This window comes from Triticum urartu, chromosome 6, assembly GCF_003073215.2.
Source record: "Triticum urartu cultivar G1812 chromosome 6, Tu2.1, whole genome shotgun sequence".
Classification (NCBI taxonomy): domain Eukaryota; kingdom Viridiplantae; phylum Streptophyta; class Magnoliopsida; order Poales; family Poaceae; genus Triticum; species Triticum urartu.
Genome location: NC_053027.1, coordinates 488,625,797 through 488,652,623, shown reverse-complemented (window position 1 = coordinate 488,652,623; position 26,827 = coordinate 488,625,797).

The window sequence follows — 26,827 nt, the reverse complement described above, 5'->3', positions numbered from 1 at the left end:
AAACATCATAAGATCCAACTATAATAGCAAAGCTCGCGATACATCAAGATCGTACCACCTCAAGAACAAGAGGGAGAGAGATCAAACACATAGCTACTAGTACATACCCTCAGCCCCGAGGGAGAACTACTCCGTCCTCGTCATGGAGAGCACCGGGATGATGAAGATGGCCACCGGAGAGGGATTACCCCTCCAGCAGGGTGCCGGAATGGGTCTAGATTGGTTTTAGATGGCTATGGAGGCTTCTGGCGGTGGAACTCCCGATCTATTGTGCCCCTCGAAGTTTTTAGGGTATATGGGTATATATAGGAGGAAGAAGAACGTCGGTAGATCTCTGGGCTGTCCACGAGGCAGGGGGGCGCGCCCAGGGGGTGGGCGCACCCCCCACCCTCGTGGGCAGCCCGGGACTCTTCTGGTCCATCTCCGATACTCCGTGGGCTTCTTCTGGTCCAAAAATAAGTTTCGTGAGGTTTCAGGTCAATTGGACTCCATTTGATTTTCCTTTTCTGCGATACTCTAAAACAAGGAAAAAACAGAAACTCGCACTGGGCTCTAGGTTAATAGGTTAGTCCCAAAAATCATATAAAATAGCATATAAATGCATATAAAACATCCAAGGTTGATAATATAATAGCATGGAACAATAAAAAATTATAGATACGTTGGAGACGTATCACTCCCCTGTTTTATTTTTGATATGTTCCTAGAGACAAATATGTTGAAAGATGATAGTAGCAATGATGCGAACTAGGTCCGTGATCTGAGGATTGTCCTCATTGCTGCACAGAAGAATTATGTCCTTCATGCACCACTAGGTGACGGGCCTATTGCAGGAGCAGATGCAGACGTTATGAACGTTTGGCAAAGCTCGGTATGATGACTACTTGATAGTTTAGTGCACCATGCTTTACGGCTCAGAACCGGGACTTCTAAAAACATGTTGTACGCCACAGAACATATAAGATGTTCCAAGAGTTGAAACTAGTATTTCAGACTCATGCCCATGTCGAGAGGTATGAGACCTCTGATAGTACTTTGCCTACAAGATGGAGGAGAATAGCTCAACCAATGAGCATGTGCTCAGATTGTCTGAGTACTACAATTGCTTCAATCAAGTGGGAGTTAATCTTCCAGATAAAATAGTGATTTACAGAGTTCTCTAGTCACTATCACCAAGTTACTAGAACATCATGATGAACTATATATGCAAGGGATGACGAAAGTAATTCCCAAGCTCTTCGCGATGCTGCTGAAATCAGCGAAGGTAGAAATCAAGAAAAGCATCAAGTGTTGATGGTTGACAAGACCACTAGTTTCAAGTAAAAGGGCAAGGGAAAGAAAGGGAATTTCAAGAAGAATGGCAAGCAAGTTTCCACTCCCATGAAGAAGCCCAAAGCTAGACCCAAGCCTGAAACTGAGTGCTTCTACTGCAAAGGAAATGGTCACTAGAAGTGGAACTGCCCTAGATACTTGGAGGATAAGAAGGATGGCATATTGAACAAAGGTATATTGGATATACATGTTATTGATGTGTACTTTACTAGTGTTTATAGCAACCCCTTGGTATTTGATACTGGTTTAGTTGCTAAGAGTAGTAACTTGAAATGGGAGTTGCAAAATAAACAGAGACTAGTTAAGGGCGAGGTGATGATGTGTGTTGGAAGTGATTCCAAGGTTGATAAGATCACCATCGCACACTCCATTTACCTTCGGGATTAGTGTTGAACCTAAAATAAATGTTATTTGGTGTTTGTGTTGAGCATGAATATGATTGGATCATGTTTATTGCAATACAGTTATTCATTTAAGTCAAAGAATAATTGTTGTTCTATTTACATGAATAAAACCTTCTATGGTCATGCACTCAATATAAATGGTTTATTGAATCTCGATTGTAGTGATACACATATTCATAATATTGAAGCCAAAATATGCAAAGTTAATAATGATAGTGCAACTTATTTGTGGCACTGCCATTTAGGTCATATTGGTGTAAAGCGCATGAAGAAACTCCATGCTGATGGGCTTTTGGAATCACTTGATGCTTGTGAACCATGCCTCATGGGCAAGATGACTAAGACTCCGTTCTCCGGAACAATGGAGCGAGCAACTGACTTATTGGAAATAATACATACTGATGTATGCGGTCCGATGAGTGTTGAGGTTCGCGGAGGGTATCTTTATTTTCTGACCCTCACAGATGATTTGAGAAGATATGGGTATATCTACTTGATGAAACATAAGTCTGAAACATTTGAAAAGTTCAAAGAATTTCAGAGTGAAGTGGAAAATCATCGTAAACAGAAAATAAAGTTTCTACGATCTGATCATGGAGGAGAATATGTGAGTTACGAGTTTGGTCTTCAACCAAAACAATGTGGAATAGTTTCACAAATTCATGCCACCTAGAACACCATAGCATAATGGTGTGTCCGAACGTCATAACCGTACTTTATTGGATATAGTGCAATCTATGATGTCTCTTATCGATTTACCACTATCGTTTTGGGGTTATGCATTAGAGACACTACATTCACGTTAAATAGGGCACCATCTAATCGACGACACCATATGAACTGTGGTTTGGCTAGAAACCTAAGCTATCGTTTCTTAAAGTTTGGGGTTGTGATGCTTATGTGAAAAAGTTTCAGCCTGATAAGCTCAAACCCAAATCAGAAAAGTGTGTCTTCATAGGATACCCAAAAGACTATTGGGTACACCTTCTATCATAGATCCGAAAGGCAAGATCTTTGTTGCTAAGAGTTGATCCTTTCTAGAGAAGAAGTTTCTCTCGAAAGAAGTGAGTGGGAGGAATGTAGAACTTGATGAGGTAATTGTACCTTCTCCCGAATTGGAAAGTAGTTCATCACAGAAATCAGTTCTAGTGATTTCTACGCCAATTAGTGAGGAAGCTAATGATGATGATCATGAAACTTCAGATCAAGTTACTACCGAACCTCGTAGGACAACCAGAGTATGGTCTGCACCAGAGTGGTACGGTAATCATTTCTGAAAGTCATGTTACTAGACCATGACAAAGCTACGAACTATGAGGAAGCGATGATGAGCCCAGATTCCGCGAAATGGCTTAAGGCCATGAAATCTGAGATGGGATCCATGTATAAAGAACAAAGTATGGACTTTGATTGACTTGCCCAATGATTGGTGAGCCATTGATAATAAATGGATCTTCAAGAGGAAGACGGACGCTGATAGTAGTGTTACTATCTACAAAGCTCAAATTGTCGTAAAAAGGTTTTCGACAAGTTCAAGGTGTTGACTACGATGCGATTTTATCACCCGTAGCGATGCTTAAGTCTGTCTGAATCATGTTAGCAATTGCCACATTTTATGAAATCTGGCAAACGATGTCAAAACTGCATTCCTTAATGGATTTCTTAAAGAAGAGTTGTATATGATACAACAAGAAAGTTTGTCAATCCTAAAGGTGCTAACAAAGTGTGCAAGCTCCAGTGATCCATCTATGGACTGGTGCAAGCATCTCGGAGTTGGAATATACGCTTTGATGAGTTGATCAAAGCATATAGTTTTATAAAGAATTTTGGAGAAGCCTGTATTTACAAAAAAGTGAGTGGGAGCTCTGTAGCATTTTTGATATTATATGTGGATGACGTATTGTTCATCGGAAATGATACTGAATTTCTGGATAGCATAAAAGGATACTTGAATAAGAATTTTTCAAAGAAAGACCTCGGTGAAGCTGCTTACACATTGAGCATCAACATCTATAGAGATAGATCAAGATGCTTGATAAGATTTTTCAATGAGTACATACCTTGACAAGATTTTGAAGTAGTTCAAAATGGAACAGTCGAAAGAAGGAGTTCTTACCTGTGTTGCAAGGTGTGAAGTTGAGTAAAGACTGAAAACCCGACCACAGCAGAAAATAGAAAGATAATAAAAAATCATTCCCTATGCCTCAGTCATAGGTTCTATAAAGCATGCTATGCTGTGTACCAGTCCTATTGTATACCTTAGCATGATTCTGGCATGGGAGTACAATAGTGATCTAGGAGTAGATTACTGGACAGCGGTCAAAATTATCCTTAGAGGACTAAGGAAATATTTCTCGGTTATGGAGATGATAAAAGAGTTCGTCGTAAAGAGTTACGTTGATGCAAGCTTTTTACATCGATCTAGATGACTCTAAGTCTCGATCTAGATACATATTGAAAGTGGGAGAAATTAGCTAGAGTAAGCTCCATAGAGAGTATTGTAGACATAGAAATTTGCAAAATACATACGGATCTGAATGTTGCAGACCCGTAGACTAAATTTCTCTCACAAGCAAAACATGATCACTCTTTGGGTTAATCACATAGAGATGTGAACTAGATTATTGACTCTAGTAAACCTTTTGGTTATTAGTCACATGGAGATGTGAACTATTGGTGTTAAATCACATGACGATATGAACTAGATTATTGACTCTAGTGCAAGTGGGAGACTGAAGGAAATATGCCCTAGAGGCAATAATAAAGTTATTATTTATTTCCTTATATCATGATAAATGTTTACTATTCATGCTAGAATTTTATTAAACGGAAACTTAGTACATGTGTGAATACATAGACAAACAAAGTGTCACTAGTTTGCGTCTACTTGACTAGCTCGTTGAATCAATGATGGTTATGTTTCCTAAGCATAGACATGAGTTGTCATTTGATTAACGGTATCACATCATTAGAGAATGATGTGATTAACTTGACCCATCCGTTAGCTTAGCACGATGATCATTTAGTTTATTGCTATTGCTTTCTCCATAACTTATACAGTTTCCTATAACTATGTGATCATGCAACTCCTGAATACCGGAGGAACACTTTGTGTTCTACCAAATGTCACAACATAATTGGGTGATCATAAAGGTGCTCTACAGGTGTCTGCAATGGTGTTTGTTGAGTTGGCATAGATTGAGATTAGGATTTGTCACTCCGAGTATCGGAGAGGTATCTCTAGGCCCTCTCGGTAATGCACATCACTATCAGTCTTGCAAGCATTGTGACTAATGAGTTAGTTGTGGGATGATGCATTACGGAACAAGTAAAGAGACTTGCCAGTAATGAGATTGAACTAGGTATTGAGATACCGACGATCGAATCTCGGGCAAGTAACATGCCGATGACAAAGGGAACAACGTATGTTGTTATGCGGTTTGACCGATAAAGATCTTCGTAGAATATGTAGGAACCAATATTAGCATCTAGGTTCCGCTATTGGTTATTGACCGGAAGTGAGTCTCGGTCATGTCTACATAGTTCTCGAACCCGTAGGGTCCGCACGCTTAACGTTTGATGACGATCGGTATTATGAGTTTATGTGTTTTGATGAACCGAAGGTTGTTCGGAGTCCCGGATGTGATCACAAGCATGACAAGGAGTCTCGAAATAGTCAAGACATAAAATTTGATATATTGGAAGCCTATGTTTGGACATCAGGATGGTTCCGAGTGGTTCGCGCATTTTTCTGGAGTACCGGGAGGTTACCGGAACCCCCCGGGAGAGGTTATGGGCCTTATGGGCCATAAGAAGGAATCACACCAGCCCACAAGGGGCTGGTGCGCCCCCTTGGGCAGTAAGCCGAATTGGAATAGGTTTGGGGGGGGGGCCTTTCCTTTTCTCCTACTCCTCCTTCCCTTCCTCTCCTACTCCAACTAGGGAAGGGGGGAATCCTACTCCCGGTGGAAGTAGGACTCCCCTAGGGCACGCCATAGAGAGGGCCGGCCCCTCCCCTCCTCCACTCCTTTATATACGGGGGAGGGGGCACCCCATGGACACACAAGTTGATCATTGATCTCTTAGCCGTGTGCGGTGCCCCCCTCCACCATAATCCACCTCGGTCATATCATTGTAGTGCTTAGGCGAAGCCCTGCGACGGTAGCTTCATCATCACCGTCATCACGCCGTCGTGCTGACGAAGGTCTCCCTCGACACTCAGCTGGATTGAGTGTTCGTGGGACGTCACCGAGCCGAACATGTGCAGATCACAGAGGTGTCGTACTTTCAGTACTAGGATCGGTCGGATCGTGAAAACGTACGACTACATCAACCGCGTTGTCATAACGCTTCCACTTACGGTCTACGAGGGTACGTGGAAAACACTCTGTTCACACACGAACACGTCACTGTGTACCCTCGGTGTCGAGCGCGATACGCAGGACACGTCGCCGAAGGAGGCTCACCGGAAGCGCGATACGCAAGACAATCCGGCGAGCTCTTTAGAAGACCCGAAACCCCACGCAGCCGGGAGAGACCCCGTCTGGACGCACGGCGGTGATGGGCTGCCCTAGGTCGGTTCTCCCGCCCCTAGGGCTTCGTAGATCGAAGCTCTCCGAAGCGAAGAACACTGATGAACGAGAAGTAGAAAACTAGGGTAGGAGATGAAAGTTTGTAGATGGGTTTTACGATTGTGTGTTGTTGTTCAATCGGCCGTCACCCCTTAGGTATATAAGAGGCGGATGGACTTCCCGTGCAAGGAAAAGTCTTGTATTTACGTCCAAAACCCTAGTTCGGGTCCAACTCGGAGTCAAACTTTCCAAAACGGTTCGGTTTACAACCTGGCTGCACCTTGCGGGTCATGTTTGAGGCAGTAAACGACCTCGGATGGAAACGAGTCCAAAAGCAATCTTGACCGTTTCAACGAGACGAAAAACTTTTGTGTTGAACATTTTTTGATCAGAGGTCATCTTGAAGGTCAAATCGCTCGCACAAAACGGACTGTTATGCAAAACACCCGTTCCCTCGCGCTACCCATCAGACATAGGTCTGGTGGGGCGTGCCACATCACGCCTCATGACAGGGCTGCACTCCGATGACTCTAACTTTTGCATACGAACTTGGATTGGAATAGCCGCATACTGGCGAGCATCTCTCTCGTCCTATGTCTCGTGTCGCCCTCCCCGCGGGCGGCCCGGGCGAAACCCTAGCCGCCACTCCGGCCCCCTCCCAGATCTCCCCCTCCCCTCGCCGCCGCCGACAAGTGCCGCCGGGCAAAGCCCGCGTGGCGTCGGCCGTGGCGGGGCCTCCCATTTTTTCCCTCTCACGAGGCCTGGGCAGCGCGGGGTCGCTCGGCCAAGGAGAGGAGCGGGGACGCGGCGGGCGCGATGCGCGCGGCGAGCAGGCGCCGGCAGGCGTGGTGCGCGCGGCGAGAAGGCGCAGCGAGTGTGATGGGCGCGGCGCGGGGTGTGCTGCGGGCAGCGAGAAGGCGCGGTGAGCAGGGGCCGGACCCGATCTAGGGTTTCGACGGGCCCTGGGCTTCGCTACTAAGCAGGGATGCGCGACGGCGCGCGTGCGTGCACGGCGCGAACCAGCTGCGTGTGTCGCGGTGGCGTGCGTGGGTTTCCCCTGTGCCGATCTGCCGGGGCGGATGCCCGGCGGCCTCGCGCATCTGCCATAGCGGGCGCTCGCGGGAGTGTGGAGGGGGCGCTGCTGCGTGTTCTTGGATCGCAGGGGCGAGGAGTGGCGCTGTGCTTGTGCGTCGTGGAGGTGTGGATGCTGGTGGGCTTCTCCCTTCAACCGTGTGCACGTCCAGCTCCTAGAGCAGGGGTGCCTTCCATCCTGTTGGTGCTTGGGGAGGGTCGGGCTCACCAATTCCAGCGCGGAGGTCCGGTCCTAGCGCGCGGCGGCGCGAGCCTGTTAACTTTGGCTTGGTTTTTCTGCTCTGTTCCGGCGCGCTACGGTGCGGGCCGGTCAGTTTAGGTTCTTCTCTGGTCTTTCTTGAGCGCTGCGGTGCGAATTCTCGCCTAGATCTGCGCATGGAGTCATAGGATGGCCGAAGCCGACTTGGTTCGCCCAGGTCCTGCGAGCGGCGGGGCAGACCGGTCAGGTTGGCATGTGCTCGCTTAGTTTCTGCGTGCGGCGGCGACATTCCCGTGTCTGGTAGTGTGTGCCTGACTTCATCCGGCCCGGTGGCAATGGGTAGGTCTCGGATCCTGGATGGGTGGCAGAAGACTTCGCTCCGAATGAAAATCCTGCATTGACCTCGTTGGTGCCGACGGTAACGGCATCTATGGATGTCGTCTTCTTCCTTGGAGGTACCACCGTGGAGCTCATTGCTCTTCCTACCTCATGGCTGAGGTCTCGGGTGAAAACCTAAGATCTGGCGGAGCCAGATTGGATGATGGTGGTGTTAGCAATACCACTTCCTCCTTGGAGGCGTCATCTTGGTGACCTCGACGATGGATTCCGATGATGTGCACGGTTGTCGACTAAGCTTGGGTTTGTGTTGGTGCCGGCGGGTTTCTTTTTCTTTCTTTTCTTTTTGCACTAGCCTTTTTGCTGTGCTTTCCTCCTTTGGAGGGATCTTGTTACTCATCTTCTGATCAATGAATTTGGCAGTTCTCCTGCCAACGTTCAAAAAAACTTGGATTGGAACGATTTTTATATCAAAATCGATTGTTTCGACGAGACGAAGACAATCCGTGTAGATCATTTTTCCATACGAGGTGGTCTTGAGGGCGTAATGAGCCGAATAGTGTTCTGAATACAAAATCTCAGTATTTTGAACACAACTTCGGCCTGCGAGATGAGATCGGATGGCGATGGCCCAAACTTCAAAGATGTTCATATCGACAATACGGAACTTTTTTATATAGATCACTTCTCCATTTGAGGCCATATTAATTAGGTTCTTGACCGTGCCAAAATCTGGTGTCAACACATCCCCCCTGTTTTTCGGCAAAGCTAGCGTGCCAAAAAATAACTTGTACCTTGTTTGTTCTAAGGACAATGTCAACACCCCATCAGCCATTTATAGTTTCTTAGGGCGATAATTATATATCGGCCATGTTTATGCTAAGGGCGATAGCTATTTATCGGCCATGTATTTGCTTAGGATGATTGTGATATATCGACCATTGCCTATCTAGGCTTCTTGCCACACACTTGGGTGATATTTCTTTAAATATTTTCCATTGAGAGCTCGAGGTAATAATGTGCCTTGTATGAATTCCAATAAATATGAGTTTCCGGGAACCACTCTTGTAATCTTAAAAGGACCTTCCCAACTTGGAGAACAATTCCCGAATTTTCTATCTTTTGAACCAATTGGTAGAATCACCTTCCACATAAGATCGCCAACTTGAAAATTCTTCAACTTGACCTTCTTATTGTAAGCTCTTGCCACCCTCAACTTATCTCTCTCTATGGCATTCAAAGCAGACAAACGTTTATCGGCGACTTCATCAATATTGTCCATCATCAAGTTATAGAAGTCCACCACCGATAAATCATTTTGTTTGGCTATTCTCAAAGCATTCAAATTCACTTCCACTGGTAAAACGGCCTCTTGACCATATACGAGCTCATATGGAGTTACCTTTGTAGCACCATGCCTTGAGATTCTGTGCGCCCACAAAGCTTCGGACAGTAGCTCATGCCATCTCCTTGGATTATCCTCAATCTTCTTCTTGATGAGTTTGATTAAAATTTTATTGCTAGACTCAGCCTGTCCATTGGCTTGGACATAATATGGAGAGGAATTGAGCAACTTTATGTTATAAGATTCGGCAAATTCTCTAACTTGGTGTGACATAAAAGATGAGCCTTGATCTGTAGTCAACGTTTAAGGAATGCCGAATCTATGAATAATGTGCTCGGTTATGAATTTAATTACCTCCACATGTGTCATGTTCTTGAGAGGTACTGCTTCAGACCATTTAGTGAAATAATCGGTTGCCACCAATACGAACCGATGCCCCTTTGAGGAAGACGGATGAATTTGTCCAATAAAGTCTAAACCCCATCCTCTGAAAGGCCACAGCTTGATAATGGGATGTAACATAGCAGCAGGAGCCAACTGAATATCACCAAATTTTTGCCAAGTTTCACACCCCTTGTAATATCTGAAGCAATCATTAATCATGGTCGGCCAATAAAATCCAGCACGTCGTAGCAACCATTTCATCTTGGGAGCCGACTGATGAGTGCCACAAATACCTTCATGGACCTCCCCCATAGCAACTCTCGCTTGGTCCTCGTCCAAGCACTTTAGAATAACATCATGAAACGTTCAGCGATAGAGACCATCATCTCTCATTGTGTATTTAAAAGCCATACGCCGAACAACCCTGTCCACCCTTCTACTAGGATCACGCAAATAATCAACAATGGGTTTCCTCCAGTCTTGATTTTCTCCTGCATTGAATATTTTATTAGTGGCTGAAACGGTGGGCTCCGGTTCGGCCTCCCCTCTGTTGGCAAGACTAGACATCGGCCTTTGAGAAATATGAAACATGCCATGATCCACATGATAGCCGGATGCTTGTTGTGCCAACCCATTTGCTTTCCAGTTGTCATGTCTAGATATATGAGCAATGCTAAAATAATCCAAAGTAGAAATTATATCTAGACACTTATCAAGATAAACATTAAGTGATTCGTCAAAACACTGAAAAACTTTGGATATTTGCTGCACTACTAATAACGAATCACCAAAAGCCTCAATATGTGTAGCACCTATGGCAAGCAACATCTCTAAGCCGAATAGCAATGCTTCATATTCGGCTTGATTATTTGTGCAAAAATATTCTAAGCGGCACGAGGCTTCAAAAACAGCACCATGAGGAGATATATAAACAATACCAACACCTTGGCCATTGCTACAAACCGAACCATCAAAATATAATCTCCATGATACTAACGAGACAAGGTTTATATCAATATCATGCTTGTCATCAATCCGATGCTCAACAATAAAATTAGCAACGATTTGGCCTTTCATGAATTTCAGAGATTCATAAGCCAAATCATATTCAATTAAAGCATAAGACCACTTGCCAATTCTACCACTAAGAATTGGCATATGCAACATGTACTTGATGACATCGGTTTGACAAGCTATAATCAAGCTTCGAAATATCGGATATCGGGTTCGTATCGGTTTGGCTTCGACATATCAGATGTCAGATATCGGGTGATATATCCGACGATATGTAGATATATCAGAGAAAACATGTCTAGTTTTTTTTCATTATTCTTGTTCAAAACATGTATTTTTAGTAAAACAAAATGTATGATATCAATGCTTCAACATAACACATTTAGATTCCTAGTTTATTAACTTGTTGATTAAGAAACTATTAAGGAAAGATTCACAAAATTCTTACTTTATGATTAAAAAATACGATATGTATGCATTTGTACGAAACATTGTGCATGACTTTGATAATATATGCTGAAGTTGTAAGTGCATAATCTTATTTCACTGTTATTTAATAAAGAACTATTGTTATCTATGTATCGTGCTATATCGCTGGACATATCGGGCTAGATATCGGCCGTATCGGTTGATATTTCGGTCCATATCGGGTGATATGTTTGAAAATGATATTTACAAAATGATATGTTATGTACATATCGGTAGAGCCTCAAAAGTGATATATCGGGCTTTATATCGGTCATATCGGCCTTGATTTAAAAGCTTGGCTATAATGCAAGTACTAGGCACTAGGTAATGTCTCAATTTTGTACAAGCATAATATAAGCACAAGCATAATTTCTCAATAAATGTATACCTTGTCTCGGCGTCCAATAAGCGTCGGCTTAAATAAGTAATAACATGCTCCTTCCCTTCGGTCTCTTGAGTTAAAACAGCACCAATAACACCTTCTTCCGCTGCAATGTAAAGTCTAAATGGCTCCCTGTGCCTGGGCGCTTTCATAACTGGAGGAGTGCACAAGTATTTCATAATTGTATCAAATGCCTCTTGCTGTTTTGCACCCCAAGTAAAATCAACATCATTCTTTAACCGAAGGATAGGAGTAAATGCATCAACCTTCCCTGATAGATTGGCTATGAACCTCCTCAAATAATTGACCTTGCCAAGGAATTTTTGCATATCTCTCTTGCATGTTGGAGCCTCTATTTTTTGTATAGCTTCTATCTTTTTGGGATCAATTTCCACACCATCTTCATGAATAATGAAACCCAAAAACTTCCTAGCCGATACACCAAAGGCACACTTCAAAGGATTCATTTTCAGCCCATATTTTTTCATTCTTTCAAAAGCTAAGCGCAAATCAGCTAGATGAGATTCAAAAGCATCCAATTTGACAACAATATCATCAATATAAACCTCAAGTATAACACCAAGTAAATCATGAAAAATTAAATTCATAGCCCTTTGATACGTTGCACCGGCATTTTTTCATCCAAAGGTCATCACTGTCCACTCAAATAAACCAAGGAAACCGGGACATCGAAAAGCCGTTTTGGACATGTCCTCTTCGGCCATAAAAATCTGATTATACCCCGCATTACCATCAAGAAAGCTAATGACCTTATCTCCAGAAGCATCATTAATAAGCATATCAGCTATTGGCATAGGATATTCATCTTTAGGTGTAGCTCTATTCAAATCTCTGAAATCAATGTGCTACCTCTTGAGCACTGCATTGGATTTCCCCGAAGAGGAGAGGATGATGCAGCAAAGTAGCGTAAGTATTTCCCTCAGTTTTTGAGAACCAAGGTATCAATCCAGTAGGAGGCTACGTGCGAGTCCCTCGTACCTACACAAAAACAATAGCTCAACGCAACCAACACGCTTAGGGGTTGTCAATCCCTTCACGATCACTTACGAAAGTGAGATCTGATAGAGATGATAAATAATATTTTTGGTATTTTTGGTATAGAGATGCAAAGTGAATAGTAAAAGGCAAAGTAAAAAAGCAAAGCAATAATAAAGTGATGGAGATTGATATGATGAGAAAGAGATCCGGCGGCCATAGGTTTCACTAGTGGCTTCTCTCAAGAGCATAAGTATTCTACGATGGGTGAACAAATTACTGTTGAGCAATTGACAGAATTGAGCATAGTAATGAGAATATCTAGGTATGATCATGTATATAGGCATCACCCCCGAGACAAGTAGACTGACTCCTGCCTGCATCTACTACTATTACTCCACTCATCGCTCGCTATCCAGCCTGCATCTAGAGTATTAAGTTAAAAACATAGTAACGCCTTAAGCAAGATGACATGATGTAGAGGGATAGTTTCATGCAATATGATAAAAAAACCAAAGATCACCACAATACAATATGTGCCTTGTTGCCCCTTCTGTCACTGGGAAAGGACACCACAAGATCGAACCCAAAGCTAAGCACTTCTCCCATGGCAAGAAAAACCAAACTAGTAGGACAAACCAAACTGATAATTCGAAGAGACTTGCAAAGATAACCAATCATACATAAAAGAATTCAGAGAAGATTCAAATATTATTCATAGTTAGACTGGATCATAAACCCACAATTCATCGGTCTCAGCAAACACACCGCAAAAAGAAGATTACATCGAATAGATATCCACGAGAGAGGGGGAGAATATTGTATTGAGATCCAAAAAGAGAGAAGAAGCCATCTAGCTACTAACTATGGACCCGTAGGTCTGAAGTAAACTACTCACACTTCATCGGAGGGGCTTGGATGATGATGTAGAAGCCCTCTGTGATCGATGCCCCCTCCGGCGGAGCTCCGGAACAGGCCCCCAGATGGGATCTCATGGATACAGAAAGTTGCGGCGATGGAATTAGGTTTTTGGCTCCGTTTCTGATCGTTTGGGGGTATGTGGGTATATATAGGAGAAAGAAGTACGTCGGTTGAGCAACAGGGGGCCCACGAGGGTGGAGGGCGTGCCTGGGGGGGCAGGCGCGCCCCCTACCTCATGGCCTCCTATTAATTGTCTTGTCATAGGGTCCAAGTCTCCTGAGTTGTATTCGATGAGAAAATCACGTTCCCGAAGGTTTCATTCCGTTTGGACTCCGTTTGATATTCCTTTTCTTCATAACCCTAAAACAGGCAAAAAAAACAATTCTGGGCTGGGCCTCCGGTTAATAGGTTAGTCCCAAAAATAATATAAAAGTGGATAATAAAGCCCAATAATGTTCAAAACAGTAGATAATATAGCATGGAGCAATCAAAAATTATAGATACGTTGGAGACATATCAAGCATCCCCAAGGTTAATTCCTGCTCGTCCTCGAGTAGGTAAATGATAAAAACAGAATTTTTGATGCGGAGTGCTACTTGGCATAATTTTAATGTAATTATTATTAATTGTGGTATGAATATTTAGATCCGAAAGATTCAAGACAAAAGTTCATATTGACATAAAAATGATAATACTTAAAGCATACTAACTAAGCAATTATGTCTTCTCAAAATAACATGGCCAAAGAAAGTTCATCCCTACAAAATCATATGGTTTAGTCATGTTTCATTTTCGTCACACAAGAATGCTATCATCATGCACAACCCCGATGACAAGCCAAGCAATTGTTTCATACTTTAGTAATCTCAAACCTATAAACTTTCACGCAATATATGAGCGCGAGCCATGGACATATCACTATAGGTGGAATAGAATATAATGAGGGGGTTATGTGGAGAAGACAAAAAAGGAGGAAGTCTCACATCAACGAGGCTAATCAATGGGCTATGGAGATGCCCACCGATTGATGTTAATGCAAGGAGTAGGGATTGCCATGCAACGGATGCACTAGAGCTATAAATGTATGAAAGCTCAACAAAATAAACTAGTGGGTGTGCATCCAACTTGCTTGTTCACGAAGACCTAGGGCACTTGAGGAGGCCCATTGTTGGAATATACAAGCCAAGTTCTATAATGAAAAATTCCCACTAGTATATGAAAGTGATAACATGAGAGACTCTCTACTATGAAGATCATGGTGCTACTTTGAAGCACAAGTGTGGCAAAGGATAGTAACATTGTCCCTTCTCTCTTTTTCACTCATTTTTTTGGGCCTTTTCTCTTTTTTTATGGCCTTTCTCTTTTTTGGGGGGCCTTCTCCTTTTTTATGGCCTTTCTCTTTTTTTGGGCCTTCTCCTTTTTTATGGCCTTTCCTCCATTTTTATATTCCTCACTTGGGACAATGCTCCAGAAAATGATGATCATCACATTTCTATTTATTTACAACTCAATGATTACAACTCGATACTAGAACAAATACGACTCTATATGAATGCCTCCGGCGGTGTACCGGGATATGTAATGAACCAAGAGTGACATGTATGAAAGAATTATGAACGGTGGCTTTGCCACAAATACTATGTCAACTACATGATCATGCTAAGCAATATGAAAATGATGAATGTGTCATGGTGAACAGAATGATGGAAAGTTGCATGGCAATATATCTCGGAATGGCTATGGAAATGCCATAATAGATAGGTATGGTGGCTGTTTTGAGGAAGATATAAGGAGGTTTATGTGTGAAAGAGCGTATCATATCACGGGGTTTGGATGCACCGGTGAAGTTTGCGCCAACTCTCAATGTGAGAAAGGGCAATGCACGGTATCGAAGAGGCTAGCAAGTATGGAAGGGTGAGAGTGCGTATAATCCATGGACTCAACATTAGTCATAAAGAACTCACATACTTATTGCAAAAATATACAAGTCATCAAAAACCTTGGTACTACGCGCATGCTCCTAGGGGGATAGATTGGTAGGAAAAGACCATCGCTCGTCCCCGACCGCCACTCATAAGGAAGACAATCAAATAACACCTCATGTTTCAAATTTTTTGCATAACATTTACCATACGTGCATGCTACGGGACTTGCAAACCTCAACACAAGTATTTCTCAATTTCACAACTACTCAACTAGCACGACTTTGATATTACTACCTCCATGTCTCAAAACAATCATCAAGCATCAAACTTATCTTAGTATTCAACACACTGATAAGAAAGTTTTATTATTAATCTTTCATACCAAGCATATTAGGATTTTAAGCAAATTACCATGCTATTAAGACTCTCAAAATAATCTAAGTGAAGCATGAGAGAACAATAGTTTCTATGAAACAAATCCACCACCGTGCTCTAAAAGATATAAATGAAGCACTAGAGCAAAATTATAAAACTCAAAAGATATAAGTGAAGCACTAGAGTAAAACTATAGAGCTCAAAAGATATAAGTGAAGCACATAGAGTATTCTATAAAATTCCAAATTATGTATGGCTCTCTCAAAAGGTGTGTGCAGCAAGTATGATTGTGGTAAATGAACGAGCAAAGACTCAAATCATAAAAGCCGCTCCAATCAAAACACATATCATGTGGTGAATAAAAATATAGCTCCAAGTAAAGTTACCGATAGAAGTAGATGAAAGAGGGGATGCCTTCCGGGGCATCCCCAAGCTTTGGCTTTTATGTGTCCTTAGATTATCTTGGGGGTGCCATGGGCATCCCCAAGCTTTGGATTTTATGTGTCCTTAGATTATCTTGGGGGTGCCATGGGCATCCCCAAGCTTAGGCTCTTTCCACTCCTTGTTCCATAATCCATCAAATCTTTACCCAAAACTTGAAAACTTCACAACACAAAACTTAAAGTAGAAAATCTCGTGATCTCCGTTAGCGAAATAAAACAAAACATCACTTCAAGGTAGGTACTGTAATGAACTCATTCTTTATTTATATGGGTGTTATACCTACTATATTACAACTTCTCTATGGTTCATAAACTATTTTACTAGCCATAGATTCATCAAAATAAGCAAACAACACACGAAAAACAGAATCTGTCAAAAACAGAACAGTCTGTAGTAATATGTATCTAGCGCAATATCTGGAACCCCAAAAATTCTAAAATAAATTTCTGGACGCGAGTAATTTATATATTAATCATCTTCAAAAAGAATTAACTAAATATCACTCTCCAAGTAAAAATGACAGCAGTTCTCGTGAGCGCTAAAGTTTCTGTTTTTTTACATCAAGTTCAACAAGACTTTCCCCAAGTCTTCCCAACGGTTCTACTTGGCACAAACACTAATTAAACACAAAAAACACAACCAAAACATAGGCTAAATAATTTATTTATTACTAAGCATGAGCAAAAAGAAAGGAATAAAAATAAAATTGGGTTGCCTCCCAACAAGCGCTATCGTTTAACGCCCCTAGCTAGGAATAACAAGCAAGAATAGATCTAGGTATTGCCATCTTTGGTAGGCAATCCACAAGTGGATATCATAATAGATTCATAAGGTAATTTTATTTTATTTCTAGGGAAGTGTTCCATGCCCTTTTTTAATGGAAATTGGAATCTAATATTCCCTTCCTTCATATCAATAATTGCACCAACCGTTTTAAGGAAAGGTCTATCGAGAATAATAGGGCAAGAAGGATTGCAATCTATATCAAGAACGATAAAATCTACAGGCACATAATTCCTATTTGAAACAATAAGAACATAATTAATTCTTCCCATAGGTTTCTTAATAGTGTAATCCGCAAGATGCAAGTTTAGAGAGCAATCATCAAAATCACGGAAATCTAGCAAATCACACAAAGTTTTGGGAATAGTAGAGACACTAGCACCCAAATCACACAAAGCATAAAACTCATAATCTTTAATTTTAATTTTAATAGTAGGTTCCCACTCATCATAAATTTTTCTAGGGATAGAAACTTTCAACTCAAGTTTTTCTTCATAAGATTGCATCAAGGCATCAACGATATGTTCGGTAAAGGCTTTATTTTGACTATAAGCATGAGGAGAATTTAGCACAGATTGCAACAAGGAAATACAATCAATCAAATAGAAATTTTCATAATTAAATTCATTGAAATCCAACATAGTGGGTTTAGCATCATCTAGGGTTTTATTTCTTTTAATCCCACTTTTATCAATTTCACCATCAAGATCTAAATACTCCGAATTTTTAGAACGCCTTCTAGGTAAAGGTGGATCATATTAAGTCCCATCATTATCAAGATTAATATTGCAAAACAAAGATTTAATAGGGGACACATCAATAACTTTTAGATATTCATCATTATTTTCATAGGAACTAGAAGAACACGCTTTAATAAAGGCATCTTTCATAGCACGCGTCCTAGCGGTTCTTTCCTTGCACTCATCAATGTAAATTATCATGGCTTTGAGAGACTCATTGATATCATGCTTAGGAGGAATAGATCTTAGCTTTAAAGAATCAACATCAAGAGAAATTCTATCAACGTTCCTAGCCAAATCATCAATCTTAAGCAATTTTTCTTCAATCATAGCATTAAAATTATTTTGCGAAGAAATAAATTCTTTAATATTAGATTCAAAATCAGGGGGCATCTTATTATAATTTCCATAAGAATTGTTGTAGGAATTACCATAAGTATTAGAGGGATTACTAGGATAAGGCCTAGGATTGAAATTTCCTCTATACGCGTTGTTACCAAAATTGTTCCTACCAACAAAATTCACATCCATAGATTCATTATTATTCTCAATCAAAGTAGACAAGGGCATATCATTAGGATCAGAAGAAACACTCTTATTAGCAAATAATTTCATAAGTTCATCCATCTTTCCACTCAAAACATTAATTTCTTCTATCGCATGCACCTTTTTATTAGTAGATCTTTCAGTATGCCATTGAGAATAATTAACCATAATATTATCTAGGAGTTTAGTAGCTTCTCCTAAGGTGATTTCCATAAAAGTGCCTCCCGCGGCCGAATCCAAAAGATTTCTAGAAGCAAAATTCAATCCGGCATAAATTTTTTTGTATAATCATCCACAAATTTAAGCCATGAGTAGGGCAATTACGTATCATTAGTTTCATTCTCTCCCAAGCTTGTGGGAGGAAAATATCGTTTCTAAGAGAGATGATCCTAGCGGGAGGAAAATACTTAGAGATAAAAGCATATTTACACTTGTTCCATGAATCAATACTATTTTTAGGCAAAGATGAAAACCAAGCTTTAGCACGATCTCTAAGCGAAAAAGGAAATAGCTTCAATTTAACAATATAATTATCGACATCTTTCTTCTTTTACATGTCACACAAATCAACGAAGCTATTAAGATGGGTAGCGGCATCTTCACTAGGAAGGCCGGAGAACGGATCTTTCATGACAAGATTCAGCAAAGCAGCATTAATTTCACAAGATTCAGCATCGGTAAGAGGAGCAATCGGAGTGCTAAGGAAATCATTATTGTTGGTATTGGTGAAGTCACACAATTTGGTATTATCTTGAGCCATCGCGACAAACAAGCAATCCAACACACGAGCAAACAAAAGGCAAACAGGCAAAAAGAGGCAAATAGAGAAAGAGAGGGAGGATAGAGAGAGAGGGCGAATAAAACGGCAAGGGTGAAGTGGGGGAGAGGAAAATGAGAGGCCAATGGAAAATAATGTAATGCGGAAGATAGGGATTGTGATGGGTACTTGGTATGTTGACTTTTGTGCAGACTCCCCAGCAACGGCGCCAGAAATTCTTCTTGCTACCTCTTGAGCACTGCGTTGGATTTCCCCGAAGAGGAGAGGATGATGCAGCAAAGTAGCGTAAGTATTTCCCTCAGTTTTTGAGAACCAAGGTATCAATCCAGTAGGAGGCTACACGCGAGTCACTCGTACCTACACAAAAACAATAGCTCAACGCAACCAACGCGCTTAGGGGTTGTCAATCCCTTCACGGTCACTTACGAAAGTGAGATCTGATAGAGATGATAAATAATATTTTTGGTATTTTTGGTATAGAGATGCGAAGTGAAAAGTAAAAGGCAAAGTAAAAAAGCAAAGCAATAATAAAGTGATGGAGATTGATATGATGAGAAAGAGGCCCGGGGGCCATAGGTTTCACTAGTGGCTTCTCTCAAGAGCATAAGTATTCTATGGTGGGTGAACAAATTACTGTTGAGCAATTGATAGAATTGAGCATAGTTATGAGAATATCTAGGTATGATCATGTATATAGGCATCACGGCCGAGACAAGTAGACCGACTCCTGCCTGCATCTACTACTATTACTCCACTCATCGACCGCTATCCAGCATGCATCTAGAGTATTAAGTTAAAAACAGAGTAACACCTTAAGCAAGATGACATGATGTAGAGGGATAGTTTCATGCAATATGATAAAAAAAACCATCTTGTTATCCTCGATGGCAACAATACAATACGTGCCTTGTTGCCCCTTCTATCACTGGGAAAGGACACCGCAAGATCGAACCCAAAGCTAAGCACTTCTCCCATGGAAAGAAAAACCAATCTAGTAGACCAAACCAAACTGATAATTCGAAGAGACTTGCAAAGATAACCAATCGCACATAAAATAATTCAGAGAAGATTCAAATATTATTCATAGATAGACTGGATCATAAACCCACAATTCATTGGTCTCAACAAACACACCACAAAAAGAAGATTGCATCGAATAGATCTCCACGAGAGAGGGGGAGAACATTGTATTGAGATCCAAAAAGAGAGAAGAAGCCATCTAGCTACTAACTATGGACCCGTAGGTCTGAAGTAAACTACTCACACTTCATCGGAGGGGCTTGGATGATGATGTAGAAGCCCTCCGTGATCGATGCCCCCTCCGACGGAGCTCCGGAACAGGCCCCAAGATGGGATCACGTGGATACAGAAAGTTGCGGCGGTGGAATTAGGTTTTTGGCTCCGTTTCTGATCGTTTGCGGGTACGTGGGTATATATAGGAGGAAGAAGTACGTCGGTGGAGCAACAGGGGGCCCATGAGGGTGGAGGGCGCGCTTGGGGGGGCAGGCGCGCCCCCTACCTCGTGGCCTCCTGTTAATTGGCTTGACATAGGGTCCAAGTCTCCTGTGTTGTATTCGGTGAGAAAATCACGTTCCCGAAGGTTTCATTCCGTTTGGACTCCGTTTGATATTCCTTTTCTTCGAAACCCTAAAATAGGCAAAAACACAGCAATTCTGGGCTGGGCCTCCGGTTAATAGGTTAGTCCCAAAAATAATATAAAAGTGGATAATAAAGCCCAATAATGTTCAAAACAGTAGATAATATAGCATGGAGCAATCAAAAATTATAGATACGTTGGAGACGTATCACAATGCATCAACTTGTCGAAGCCTTTCTTCTCTACTGGTACAATGTTAGAAATCCACTTGGCATACCTGCAAGGTCTAATAAAATTAGCTTTAAGCAAACGACCGATGTCTTCCTTGATACGGTCATACGTTTTTGGATTAAACTTTCTGGCCGATTGCTTATATGGCCTAAAACCGGCCTTTATAGGTAACCGATGCTCCACTAGCTCTCGGCTTAAACCTGGCATTTCATGATATTCCCATGCAAAGAAACAAACATATTCTTTTAATATCTCGATCAACTTAGCCTTATGATTGGCTCTTAAATTTTTGTTTACAAATGTCGGCCTAGGAATTGAACCATCTCCTATATCTATCTCTTCTAATGGATCGGCCGATGTAAAAACTTGTCCTAGTTTATCCATATCATCTAACTCTTCTATGGACTCATACATATCGTTCTCATCGGACTGATATTCTACAAGACGTTTCTATAACCACTTTGAGTTAGGATCCATTTAAATACATCATACCTTGGAGCCGATTACTGCCAACCGGCTTTAAAGAAACGGGCACCAAACCACTTTTCATGGCGCTAAGAAAATCATATTCTGATAAGTCGCCCCCCGTCAAGCAAGTAGCATTGGGATGTTGCCAATCCACCGATGCGTCGGCCAAAGCAACACAAACCGAATTATCCGCATGAATGACTTCTAGTTCATCATCAACCCATTGAATTAAAAACTGGTTCATAGTAGATGGCACGCATTGGTTTGCATGAACCCAATCGTGGCCTACTATCACATTGTAGTTACCTTGCACCTGAGCGACAAAGAAGGCGGTAGCCAAAGTTTTGCTTCCCACCGTAAGCTCCACATACATTACACCTTTGGCTTCAGTTTTCTCTTTGCCTTCAAATCCGTTAAGCACCATGTTGTTCTTTAGTAACTCTTCATCACGCAGCCCCAATTTTTTGAAAACCGAATATGTCATAAGATTAACCACAGCACCACCATCGACAAGCATTCTAGCAACCAGCGATCCATTAATATGACCTTTAAGGAACAATGGCTTCAAGTGCGTCACCGGTTCTTTTGGCTTCTCGAATATAGCATTTTTAGGACCAAAATCCAGCTGAGCTACTTCCCCTTCTTCATCTATAGCACGAAATTCAGCGGGTAAGTAATACACCATATTAATATCCATACCTTCATGAACCAGTGTAGACTCATAATCAAGCATTTCATCTTATTCGCAAGCATGTCCACTGACTCCAAAATATCTTCAAGGGAAGAGGAAGTAGTAGGCAAAGTGGACGATGTAATAGTAGTTGCATTGTCCTCCGTTGGTGGTGTAGGTGTTGCTATGATCAATGCAGAAGCTGCTATGTTTTCCTTTTGCTTTGGCCTCCACACTTGTTTTGGGGGTACCATGGGACGACTTTCATTGAAAATTTTATCCCTTAGCTTTTCTGCTTCTTGTTCCTCCTTCTCATGACTCCTCATGCGCTGCAATCTCTTTTTTGCGCCTTGGTCAGACCGGAAGGACACCACTTAGGCTGAGTATATTTTGGATCCCTCGACTTGGCCTTGCTTGTGCTAGCTTTATGATCATTAGCCATGCGACCCTGTTGGACATCAGCCACATCTTTATTAGAATCAGCCGGATTATCACCAATAATCGGCTCTTTGATTGTTAATTCTTTAGTGCCTACCATAATAGTTTCAGCACTAGTATTCTTCTCCTTTTGCTTGCCAGGCTCTGAAATTTCAGCACTTGGTGATTTAGCATGCCACACTTGTTTGCCAATTGTTCCATGATTATCTTGGATTAGCCGATTGAGACTGTTGTTCAAACGGCCTCGTGTGGGATAAAAAATCCTCTCATGAACGGGCCTCCTTGGTTCATCCCAACCCGGATGAAAAGCATAAGGGGCTATTGGGGGCTGCCCCCATCCTCCATTGTAGCCTCCCATGTAGTATGGCGCATAGGGGGGTGGCGCCATCCATGGTCTCGGTGCCCATGACCCATATGGCCTTGCGTGATGCTGAAATTCTTCCCGAGGAGGTGACCTTGAGCGCTTCAAATTTAATGCCCAGTCAGAGCTCAAGGTCAAAGATAAAGGAAAATAACGTACTTTCCACGCATCTCGTGAACTTGCCTCACCTAATTGTGCCAGTATTGACTAACATGCTCCCATGTAGTCTTTTTTCCCTCTCCGCTAAACTTAACAAAAATCTGGAACTTTATATCCGGGAGGACATGGCATGGCATCAAAAATTTCTAGATATGGTTTCCTGGAAATTCATGGTTTAGGTAGTTCAATCCCACAATGCTCTCGGAACACCCTAGACATTTCCTCTCTGACATTAGCCAAAATATCACTCGTATTGAGTGACGTTGCATGGGCGCATGGTGAATATGATTTCTAATAGTTGGTACAGTGCTAGTCGGAAGAGATGGTGGTGTGTATGTTGTACCATAGTTCGGCAGCAATCCACTTGGACTTGCGGAACCATAACCTAGCAATGCAGTTGGATTCACTGAACTTTGTACGTTCATGGCAGGATTAAAGGGTGGAGCAACAAGTTGGTTTGTCTGACTGGGATAAGAATTCAACGGCACGGGCGGCGCCGATGAAATAGGTAAAGTTGGACTAAAGTTTTCCACACCAGCAGACATACTACCACTACCATGATATGACTGAGGAGTATTATTTCGAGCAATATTATTGTCTATGATAGCTTGGTAAATAAGATTATTATTCTGAGGAATAAGAGTAGTAATTTCAGTCGACTGTTCAGGAGAGAAGATTTTACTTACAGCCAGTTCTACCTGCTCATTGTGAAGAGGAGGAAACTTGATTTCTTCAATTGAAGTGATATTGCCTTGGCGATCCTTTTTGAACTTAGCAAAGAACTCTTGCATCTCCTTCTCTTCATGCGCCTTCTTGTACTCCTCAAAAGCTTGCCGATGTTCTGCCGATAAGTCCTCAAAATTGGGCTTGATGATGTTATCGGCATCCACTTCAGATGGCTTGGGAAGATCGACCATGATGGATGATGATGATTGCTCTTTGTCCCCAACGGAGTCGCCAAAAAGTGTGTTCACACACGAACACATCACCATTTACCCTCGGAGTCGAGCGCAACACGCAGGACACGTCGCCGAAGGAGGCTCACCGGAAGCGCGATACGCAAGACAATTGTAACACCCTCGATGCGACTATATCTCCCACGTGTCGAGGCACGACTTAGAGGCATAATCGCATTGAAGGCATATGTCGCAAGTGAGGTAATCTTCACACAACCCATGGAATATAATAAGGGAAAGAGATTACATAGTTGGCTTACAGTCGCCACTTCACACAATTACATGAATAAAGCATTACATCATCCAGATACAATCAAGGTCCGACTACGGAACCAAAATAAAAGAAGAACCCCAAATGCGACAAAGGTCCCCGATCGACCCCAACTGGGCTCCACTACTGATCAACTAGAACGAAACACCACAAAGGACAAGATATTCATAGAGCTCCTCCTTGAGCTTGGTTGCGTCAAATGCACGGTCTCATCGGCACCTGCAAGCTGGTTTTGGAAGTATCTGTGAGCCACGGGGACTCAGCAATCTCGCACCCTCGCGATCAAGACTATTTAAGCTTATGGGTAAGGTAAAGGTATGAGGTGGAGCTGCAGCAAGCGACTAGCATATATGGTGGCTAACATACGCAAATGAGAGCGAGAAGAGAGGGCAAAGCACGGTCGATAGAAGTATGATCAAGAAGTGATCCTATAATAACCTATGTCAAGCATAACTCCAACAACCGTGTTCACTTCCCGGACCCTGCCGGAAAGGGACCATCACGGTTACACACGCGGTTGATTCGTTTTAATTAAGGTCAACTTTAGGTTTTCTACAACCGGACGTTAACAAATTCCCATCTGCCCATAACCGCGGGCACGGCTTTCGAAAGTTCAAATCCCTGCAGGGGTGTCCCAACTTAGCCCATGACAAGCTCTCACGGTCAACGAAGGAATAGACCTCCCCCCGAGACATTCCGATCAGACTCGGTATCCCGGTACAACAAGACATTTCGACAGGGTAAAACTAAACCAGCAACACCGCCCGAATGTGCCGACAAATCCCGATAGGAGCTGCACATATCTCTTTCTCAGGGCACACTCAGATGAGCCAGACATCGGGTAAGCCAGCCCAGAGTTGCCCCTGGTAGCCTCGGACATCGCTCAGTTGGACCAACACTCAGAGGAGCACTGGCCCGGGGGGGTAAAATAAAGATGACCCTTGGGCTGGACGACCCAAGGGAAAGAAAAAGGCTAGGTGGCGAATAGTAAAACCAATGTTGGGCATTGCTGGAAGAGCTTTACTTAAGGCGAACTGTCAAGGGGTTCCCATTATAGCCCAACCGCGTAAGGGACGCAAAATCCGGGAACATAACACCAATATGATGGATACTAGGGCGGCAAGAGTGGAACAAAACACCAGGCATAAGGCCGAGCCTTCCACCCTTTACCAAGTATATAGATGCATTAAGATAACATGGCAATATAATGATATCCCAACAAGTAAATAAAAGATGTTCCAACAAGGAACGGCCTCCAATCTTCACCTGCAACTAGCAACGCTATAAGAGGGGCTGAGCAAAGCGGTAACATAGCCAATCAACGGTTTGCTAGGACAATGGTGGGTTAGAGGTTTGACATGGCAATTTGGGAGGCTTGCAAGCAAGTGGTAGGCATCGTAGCAATGGCATAGCAAAAGAGCGAGCAAACTAGCATAGCAAAGATAGTAGTGATTTCGAGAGTATGATCATCTTGCCTAAAATCTCGCAAGGAAGAAGAACGAGTCCATGAAGAAGACAAACGGACGTAGACGAATGGATCCTCACAAACTCGACGTTAACGGAACCAACCCGAAGAAGCAACACCGGAAAGAAGCAAACAACATAGTAAACAACCACGACATGAACATGGCAGGATGCACAATCAAGTATGATGCATGTTCGGTTTAAGTATGCATGGCATGGCAAAGTGCACAAGCAGTCCTACAAATTAAGTGGAGCTCAATATGCATCGGCATGCATATTAACAAAACACCACATCAATTATTTAGTTCTCTCTCGTTTATGTACCCCAACAATATTAAATGTTGATTAACATGGCAAGAGGGTGAAGCAAATGTAAACTACGTATATAGTCAAGGTTAAATGAGGCCGGAAGCAACGAACAACAATTCCGGAAACTCCTCATATGCATATATTAGGTTTGGTACTGTTCTGCCCTAAACATTATTTTAGAGTTGTTAAGCATGCAAAATGAAGCCACCATGTTAAACTAGGCATTTTTCTACCCCATTTACATATAAAGATTATTAAAATCGGAGCTACGGTTATTTAGTTATGAATTAAATCATTTTAACATGGCATAGGAGCAAATTAATGCAAACAACATTTTTAACATTTCAAACATAGATGAAAGTTGGATATTATTAATCTACACAAAATTCTGAGAAAGTTTCATATATAAAACATTTTAACCCGATGCACCAATTGTGAGTTATTATATGCATGAACTAGAGGGACTAATCTGTAAAACAGCAGTCTCAGGATAAATAGGAAAATCCCAGGCGCTGAAAAAAAAACATACCCGGCCGAAATGGACTAGCCCAACAGCAGAAGGAAAAAAATGGGGAGCTGGGTGCTCTCTCACCACGGGCTTCGGCCCGGCTGGAGGGGAAGCAGGCCGAGGCGGGGGCGGCGCGCTGGGCCGGATGGAGCTGGCCTGGGAGGCCAAGGCGGCGCTGGGCCTTGGCGCCTGTGACTGGAGAGGAGGCCTGGCGCTGGCTGCGGGAAGCTGGGCCGGCGATGCTGGGCCTGGGAGCTTCGGCCCATGCGGGGAGGAGGCGGAGGCGCTCGTCTCCCTCGATCCCGATGGGATCCCAGGAGGCAAGGGCGGCGGCGCCCGAGGTCAACAGCGAGGTGGCAG